Source organism: Callithrix jacchus, chromosome 19 (genome assembly GCF_049354715.1).
Source record: "Callithrix jacchus isolate 240 chromosome 19, calJac240_pri, whole genome shotgun sequence".
Classification (NCBI taxonomy): Eukaryota; Metazoa; Chordata; class Mammalia; order Primates; family Cebidae; genus Callithrix; species Callithrix jacchus.
The window spans coordinates 8361518-8370157 of record NC_133520.1 but is presented as its reverse complement, the minus strand read 5'-3'; the positions used below and the strand labels follow the sequence as shown (position 1 = coordinate 8370157).

The following is an 8640-nucleotide window of genomic DNA, read 5'->3' as shown; positions in this document are numbered from 1 at the left end:
TTACCGCAGAATAAATTTTACTTAACACAAAATGCCACCAGAAAGTGCACCTTCAAATGAGTAGAAAGCCTACTTTTGTGATAGGGGTATAGTCTGATAGAGTTAGAATTCTTTGCTGTTTTCATACTGGCTACTTAGGATCTATATAATCTCATTGCAACTGAATATCAGAGTGCTTGAGGCTGGCTGACTGGAGCCTTATGTCTAGCATTCTAAGAAGGTGCAAGAGAAAGAAACTAGCACTAGATGAGACTCATGAGCATAAACCCCTTCCAATTAGGAGAGATGTCTGCATTTGCAGCCAGACTGCTATCATCAGCTCTGATTCCTGACATAATAAGTTGCGAGTTGTTATAATCATGGAGGACAACAGGCTTGAGAGGATAACATTGATGATGTTATTTGAAGATGAGTTCAGTATATAGTTAAACTTCTGTAAAAATTATTCTAGTTAGCTGATCTTAAGATATCACGCCATGTTTGATGGGTTATACTTGTAATTCCATAACTTTGTAGCACTTTGGGAGCTCAGACGGGCAGATTGCTTGAGCCCAGGAGTTTGAGACCAGACTGGATAACATGGCAAAACCCTGTCTCTTAAAAAAAAAAATACAAAACATAGCCAGGCATGGTGGCTCACACCTGTAGTCCCAGCTGCCTGGGAGGCTGAGGTGGGTGGATCACCTGAACCTGGGGAAGTCATGAGTTATGATTGTGCCACTGCATTCAAGCCTAGGACCTCCCCCCCATCAAAAAAAATCGAGAAGATGGCGTTATAGGAGCAACTCAGGATTGCAGCTCCCAGTGAAAGCACAGAGGGACTACAGGAAATTACACACGGCAGCAGGGCGGAGCCCATGGGAACAGGGTGGAGCCCATGGCAGCAGGGCGGAGCCCAGAGCAGCTCAGCATAGCCTCTGCAAGCAGGCAGTGACTAGACTGCCTCCTTGCTGGGCAGGACAGTGCAATGGATACTCATAAATAAAGCCCTAACTCCCCGGGACAGAGCACCTGAGGAAAAAAAGGGGCTTTATGAGTTCTGCTGCAGCAGACTTAAATGTACCCGCCTAGCAGCCCTGAATGAACAACGAGCTCACAGCTCAGCACTTGAGCTCCTATAAAGTACAGGCTGTCTCCTCAAGCAGCTTCCTGACCTCCGTATATCCAGAGTCACCTCACAAAGGACTGATCAGACTGACATTTGGCGGGCATCATTCTGGGACAAAGATAGCAGAAAAAGAAACTGGTAGCAACCCTCACTGTTCTGCAGCTGCTACAGGTGTTCCCCAGGCAAGCAGGACCTGGAGTGGACCTCAGCAGTCCTACAGCAAAGGGGCTAGACAGTTAAAAGGAAAACTAAGAAACAGAAATACTTCATCATCAACAATCTGGACGTCCACTCAGAGACCAAATCGGAAAGTCAGCAACTACTCAGATGACAGGTGGATAAATCCACAAAGATGGGAAGAAACCAGTGCAAAAAGGAGGAAAACGAAACTGGAACACCTCGCCTCCTACAAGGGACCACAACCTCTCACCAGCAAGGGAACAAAGCTGGATGGAGAATGAGTGTGATGAAATGATGGAATTAGACTTCAGAAGGTGGGTAATGAGAAACTTCCGTGAGCTAAAAGAACACTTTCTAACTCAATGCAAAGAAACTAAGAACCTTGAAAAAAGATTTGAGGAAATTATAACAAGAATGGACAACTTAGAGAGGAATATGAGTGAATTGATGGAGCTGAAAAACACAACACGAGAACTTCGTGAAGCATGCACAAGTCTCAACAGCCGAATTGACCAAGCAGAAGAAAGGGTATCAGAGGTTGAAGATCAACTCAATGAAATAAAATGAGAAGGAAAGATTAGAGAAAAAAGCGCAAAAAGGAATGAACAAAGTCTCCAAGAAATGTGCGACTATGTGAAGAGACCTAATCTACGTTTGATAGGTGTACCTGAATGTGACAAAGAGAATGAATCCAAGCTGGAAAATACTCTTCAGGATATTATCCAGCAAAATTTCCCCAACCTAGCAAGGCAGGCCAATATTCAAGCCCAGGAAATACAGAGACCACCACAAAGACATTCTGCAAGAAGAGCAACCCCAAGGCACATAATCATCAGATTCACCAGGGTTGAAATGAAGGAGAAAATGCTAAGGGCAGCTAGAGAGAAAGGTCGGGTCACCCACAAAGGGAAGCCCATCAGACTCACAGCAGATCTTTCAGCAGAAACCCTGCAAGCCAGAAGAGAGTGGGGCCAATATTCAACATCCTTAAAGAAAAGAACTTTCAACTCAGAATTTTATATCCAGCCAAACTGAGCTTCATAAGTGAAGGAAAAATAAAATCCTTTGCAAACAAGCAGGTACTCAGAGATTTTGTCACCACCAGGCCTGCTTTACAAGAGCTCCTGAAAGAGGCACTACACATAGAAAGGAACAACCAGTACCAGCCATTCCAAAAACATACCAAATGCTAAAGAGCATCAACAAAATGAAGAATCTGCATCAACTAACAGGCAAAACAGGCAAAACAGCCAGCTAGCATCAAAATGGCAGTATCAAATACACACATAACAATATTAACCCTAAATGTAAATGGGCTAAATGCACCAATCAAAAGACACAGACTGGCAAATTGGATAAAAAGCCAAAACCCAGCAGTGTGCTGTATCCAGGAAACCCATCTCACATGCAAGGATACACAAAGGCTCAAAATAAAGGGATGGAGGAAGATTTACCAAGCAAATGGAGAGCAAAAAAAAGCAGGAGTTGCAATCCTCATCTCTGATAAAATAGACTTTAAAGCAGCAAAGATCAAAAGAGACAAAGAAGGACATTACATAATGTTAAAAGGATCGATACAACAAGAAGAGCTAACGATCCTAAACATATATGGACCCAACACAGGAGCACCCAGATACATAAGGCAAGTTCTTAATGACTTACAAAGAGACTTAAACTCCCACACAATAATAGTGGGAGACTTTAACACTCCACTGTGAATACTAGACAGATCAACCACACAGAAAATTAACAAGGATATCTAGGACTTGAACTCAGACCTGAAACAAGCAAATATGATAGACATTTACAGAACTCTCCACCCCAAATCCACAGAATATACATTCTTCTCAGCACCACATCAAACCTACTCTAAAATTGACCACATAATTGGAAGTAAATCACTCCTTGGCAAATGCAAAACAACTGAAATCATAACAAACAGTCTCTCCAACCACAGTGCAATCAAGTTAGAACTCAGAATTCAGAAACTAACTTAGAACTGCACAGCTTCATGGAAACTGAACAACTGGCTCTTGAATGTTGACTGGATAAACAATACAATGAAGGCAGAAATAAAGAAGTTCTTTGAAACCAACGAGAACGAAGACACAACATACCAGAATCTCTGGGACACATTTAAAGAACTCTCTAGAGGAAAACATATAGCTATAAGTGCCCACATGAGAAGAGTGGAGAGATCCAAAATTGACACCCTAATGTCAAAATTGAAAGAGCTGGAGGAGCAAGATAAAAAAAACTCAAAACCTAGCAGAAGACAAGAAATAACTATGATCAGAGCAGAATTGAAGGAGATAGAGACACGAAAAACCCTTCAAAAAAAAAATCAATAAATCCAAGAGGTGGTTTTTTGAAAAGATCAACAAAATAGACAGACCACTAGCCAGATTGATTAAAAAGAAAAGAGAGAACAACCAAATAGATGCAATAAAAAATGATAAAGGGGAAATCACCACAGATTCCACAGAAATTCAAACCATCATCAGAGAATATTACAAACAACTCTATGCACATAAACTAGTAAACCTGGAAGAAATGGATAAATTCCTGGACACTTGTGTCCTCCCATGTCTAAACCAGGAGGAAGCCGAAACTATGAATAGACCAACAACAAGGTCTGAAGTTGAATCAGCAATGAAGAGCCTACCACACACAAAAAAACCCAGGTCCATATGGGTTCACAGCCAAATTGTACCAGACACACAAAGAGGAGCTGGTACTATTCCTTCTGAAACTATTCCAAATAATCCAAGAAGAGGGAGGAATCCTTCCCAAATCATTTTATGAGACCAGCATCATCCTGATACCAAAACCCGGCAGAGACCCAACAAGAAAAGAAAACTTCAAGCCAATATCCATGATGAACATAGATGCAAAAATCTTCAATAAAATACTGGCAAGCTGATTGCAATAGCACATCAAAAAGCTTATCCACCATGATCAAGTAGGATTCATCCCAGGGATGCAAGGCTGGTTCAGCATACCCAAGTCTATAAATGTAATTCACCACATAAACAGAACCAAAAACAAAAACCACATGATTATCTCAATTGATGCAGAGAAGGCCTTTGACAAAATTCAACAGCCCTTTATGCTAAAAACCCTCAATAAACTCGGTATTGATGGAATGTATCTCAAAATAATAAAAGCTATTTATGACAAACCAACAGCCAATATCATACTGAATGGGCAAAAACTGGAAACATTCCCTTTGAAATCTGGCATTAGACAAGGATGCCCTCTCTCACCACTCCTATTCAATATAGTACTGGAAGTTCTAGCCAGAGCAATCAGGCAAGAAAAAGAAATAAAGGGTATTCAAATAGGAAAGGAGGAAGCCAAATAATCTCTATTTGCAGATGACATGATAATATATCTAGAAGACCCCATCACCTCAGCCCAAAATCTCCTGAAACTGGTAAGCAACTTCAGCAAAGTCAATGTGGAAAAATCACAAGCACTTCTATACACCAATAACAGACTGAAAGAGAGCCAAATCAAGAATGAACTGCCATTCACAATTGCTACAAAAAGAATAAAATACCTAGGAATACAACTAACAAGGAACGCAAAGGACCTCTTTAAGGAGAACTACAAACCACTGCTCAATGAAATAAGAGAGGACACAAACAGATGGAGAAACATTCCATGTTCATGGTTAGGAAGAATCAATATCATGAAAATGGCCATATTGCCCAAAGTAATTTACAGAATCAACGCTATCCCCATCAAGCTACCAATGACCTTCTTCACAGAACTGGAAAAATCCACCTTAAACTTCATATGGAACCAAAAGAGAGCCTGCATAGCCAAGTCAATTCTAAGCAAAAAGAACACAGCAGGAGGCATCACACTACTGGACTTCAAACTATGCTACAAGGCTACAGTAATCAAAACAGCATGGTACTGGTACCAAAACAGAGATATAGACCAATGGAACAGAACAGAGGCATTGGAGGCAACACAACATATCTACTACCATACAATCTTTGATAAACCTGACAAAAACAAGCAAGGGGGAAAGGATTCCCTGTTTAATAAATGGTGTTGGGAAAACTGGCTAGCCATGTGCAGAAAGCAGAAACTGGACCCCTTCCTGACACCTTACACTAAAATTAACTCCAGATGGATTAAAGACTTAAACATAAGGCCTGGCACCATAAAAACCCTAGAAGAAAATCTAGGCAAAACCATTCAGGACATAGGAGTAGGCAAGGATTTCATGACCAAAACACGAAAAGCATTGGCAACAAAAGCCAAAATAGACAAATGGGACCTAATCAAACTCCGCAGCTTCTGCATGGCAAAAGAAGCAGTCATTAGAGTGAATCGGCAACCAACAGAATGGGAAAACATTTTTTGCAGTTTACCCATCGACAAAGGGCTGATATCCAGAATTTACAAAGAACTCAAATAGATTTACAAGAAAAAAACAGATAAGCCCATTCAAACATGGGCGAAGGATATGAACAGACACTTTACAAAAGAAGACATACATGAGGCCAACAAACATATGAAAAAATGCTCATCATCACTGGTCATTAGAGAAATGAAAATGAAAACTACATTGACATACCATTTCACGCCAGTTAGAATGGCGATCATTAAAAAATCTGGAGACAACAGATGCTGGAGAGGATGTGGAGAAATAGGAACACTTTTACACTGCTGGTGGGAGTGTAAATTAGTTCAACCATTGTGGAAGACAGTGTGGCGATTCCTCAAAGACCTAGAAATAGAAATTCCATTTGACCCAGCAATCCCATTACTGGGTATATATCCAAAGGACTATAAATCGTTCTACTATAAGGACACATGCACACAAATGTTCATTGCAGCACTGTTTACAATAGCAAAGACCTGGAACCAACCCAAATGCCCATGGATGATAGACTGGACTGGAAAAATGTGGCACATATATACCATGGAATATTATGCAGCCATCAAAAACTATGAGTTCATGTCCTTTGTAGGGACATGGATGAATCTGGAGAACATTATTCTCAGCAAACTGACACAAGAACAGAAAATGAAATACTGCATATTCTCACTCATAGGTGGGTGATGAACAATGAGAACACATGGACACAGGGAGGGGAGCACTATACACTGGGGTCTATTGGGGAGAATAAGGGAGGGACAGCCGGGGAGGAGCTGGGGAGGGATAGCATGGGGAGAAATGCCAGATGTGGGTGAAGGGGAGGAAGACAGCAAATCACACTGCCACATGTGTACCTATGCAACTATCTTGCATGTTCTGCATATGTACCCCAAAGCCTAAAATGCAATTAAAAAAAAAATGAAAGAGACTGAGACCATCCTGGTCAACATGGTGAAACCCTGTCTTTACTAAAAATACAAAAAATTAGCTGGGCAAGGTGGCGCATGCCTGTAATCCCAGCTACTCAGGAGGCTGAGGCAGAAGAATTGCCTGTACCCAGGAGGCGGAGGTTATGGTGAGCCGAGATCACACCATTGCACTCCAGCCTGGGTAAAAAGAGTGAAACTCCGGTCTCAAAAAAGAAAAAAATCTTTGATGTATTACTAATTGTTTTTGTGGAGTGCTGTGGCTCAGGCTGTTGGAAGAAGCCTAGGAGAACAGAAACATAATTCTCGTTAAAATTGATGAGCAATGGCTCAGCTGACACTGGGGGAAAGAAAAGGTTTAGCAATGGGAAGAGAAAAGCTAAGTTTGGTTTGAGATAAGATAGGTTTGGATTATCTGTGGTAGGTCATTGAGTATCTCTGTGTGGAGCTCAACAGAAAGGTGTGGGATGTAAACAGAACATTACAGCATTAATACACGGTAAGTAGGTCAAATCGTAAGTGTAGGTACTATGGTTCAAGAATTCAGAATGGGAAAGGAGTCGAATATGAAATCTTGGGGCATATCGCTATTTAAAAGGTTGCAAAAAGAAGCATAAGGTAAAGGTATTCAATTTTTTTGAGAGAGAGAGATGGGGTCTTGCCCTGTCACACAGGCTGGAGTGCAGTGGTGCGATCATAGCTCACTGAAGCCTTGAATTCCTGGGCTAAAGCAATTTTCCCACATCAGCTTCCGGAGCAGCTAAGACTACAGGCACAAGCTGCCATGCCCAGAGGAAGGCCCTTTTTTCTTTCTTTTTAAAGAAAACGTTATTTCCTTGTTTTGCAAATAAAGCTGGCTGAGTTGGTTGCTTTTTTGTGATTAGTCAGAGACCAAATCCCATATCCTTGTCCTGTTCCTTTGACTCTTCCTTGGCTTCAATCTTAGCTGGGGCTGCAGCAGCAACGGGAGAAGGTGTGGTGGCAGCAGCCACAGAGGCAGATGGATCAGCCAAGAAGGCCTTGACCTTTTCAGCAAGTGGGAAGGTGTAATCAGTCTCCACAGACAAGGCCAGGACTCATTTGTACCCACTGATGATAGAATAGGGTACTGATGCAAGGGTTGGGTAGTCAGTCTGCAGACAGACACTGGTAACATCGTGGACACGCTCCAGGAAGCGAGAGTGCAGAGTTTCCTCTGTGATGTCAGGCACCTCAGGGTTGTAGATGCTACCATTGTCAAACACCTGCAGAATGACCAGCCCAAGGGAGGAGGAAGAGATGTTCAGCAGCGTGGCTTTGCTGGCTCCCACTTTGTCTCCAATCTTGATCAGCTGCACGTCAGTCAGGATTTCAATGGTGCCTCTGAAGATTTTAGTGCGGATGCCTCAAGCCTGGAGAAAGACCTTCTCAGGTCCTAGACCAGTTTTCTGGGCTGGCACAGTGACTTCCTATGGGGCAATGGCACCAGCATGGGCGGCAGCTAGCACCTTATTGGCCAGCAGCAGGTCCCTGATCTCAGTGAGGTTCTCCTTGGTAAACATAAGCCCACAATATCCTGGATCTGAGGCAGCAGTTTCTCCAGAGGTGAATTGTTTTCCAGGTGCCCTCGGACGGCCTTGCCCCTCATGGTGTTCTTGCCCATCAGCACCACAGCCTGCCTGCAGAGGGACACGCGGATCTGCTGCATCTGCTTGGAGCCCGCATTGTCTGCTCCCACAATGAAACATTTCAGATCATCATCCAAAATTAGTTGGACTTCCAGGTCGCCCATCTTCCCTGGGCATCACAGTAGTGTGTCAGGGATTGCCACACGAGGTTTAAAGATGATGTCATTTTCACAAGGACGCCTGGTGAGAGGAGGCATTTTTTATGAATAGCCACAGAGGCAGAAAGAAAACTCGAAGAGTACTGTCATTGAAGGAAAATAAAGAGACTTTCAGAAAGGAGAGAACAGCATGTCACAGAGGAGGAAAACGGATGAAATATTAGTGATTGGGAAATGGTGATTTAGTGGTGATTAGTCTGCG

General features: G+C 42.4%; 1 pseudogene; it reads right to left on the bottom strand.

Moving 5' to 3' along the window:
* Nucleotides 1–7497: 7497 nt before the first annotated feature.
* On the bottom strand, nt 7498–8384 carry LOC100386498 (putative ribosomal protein uL10-like pseudogene; annotated as a pseudogene).
* Between the last annotated feature and the right edge of the window lie 256 nt (nt 8385–8640).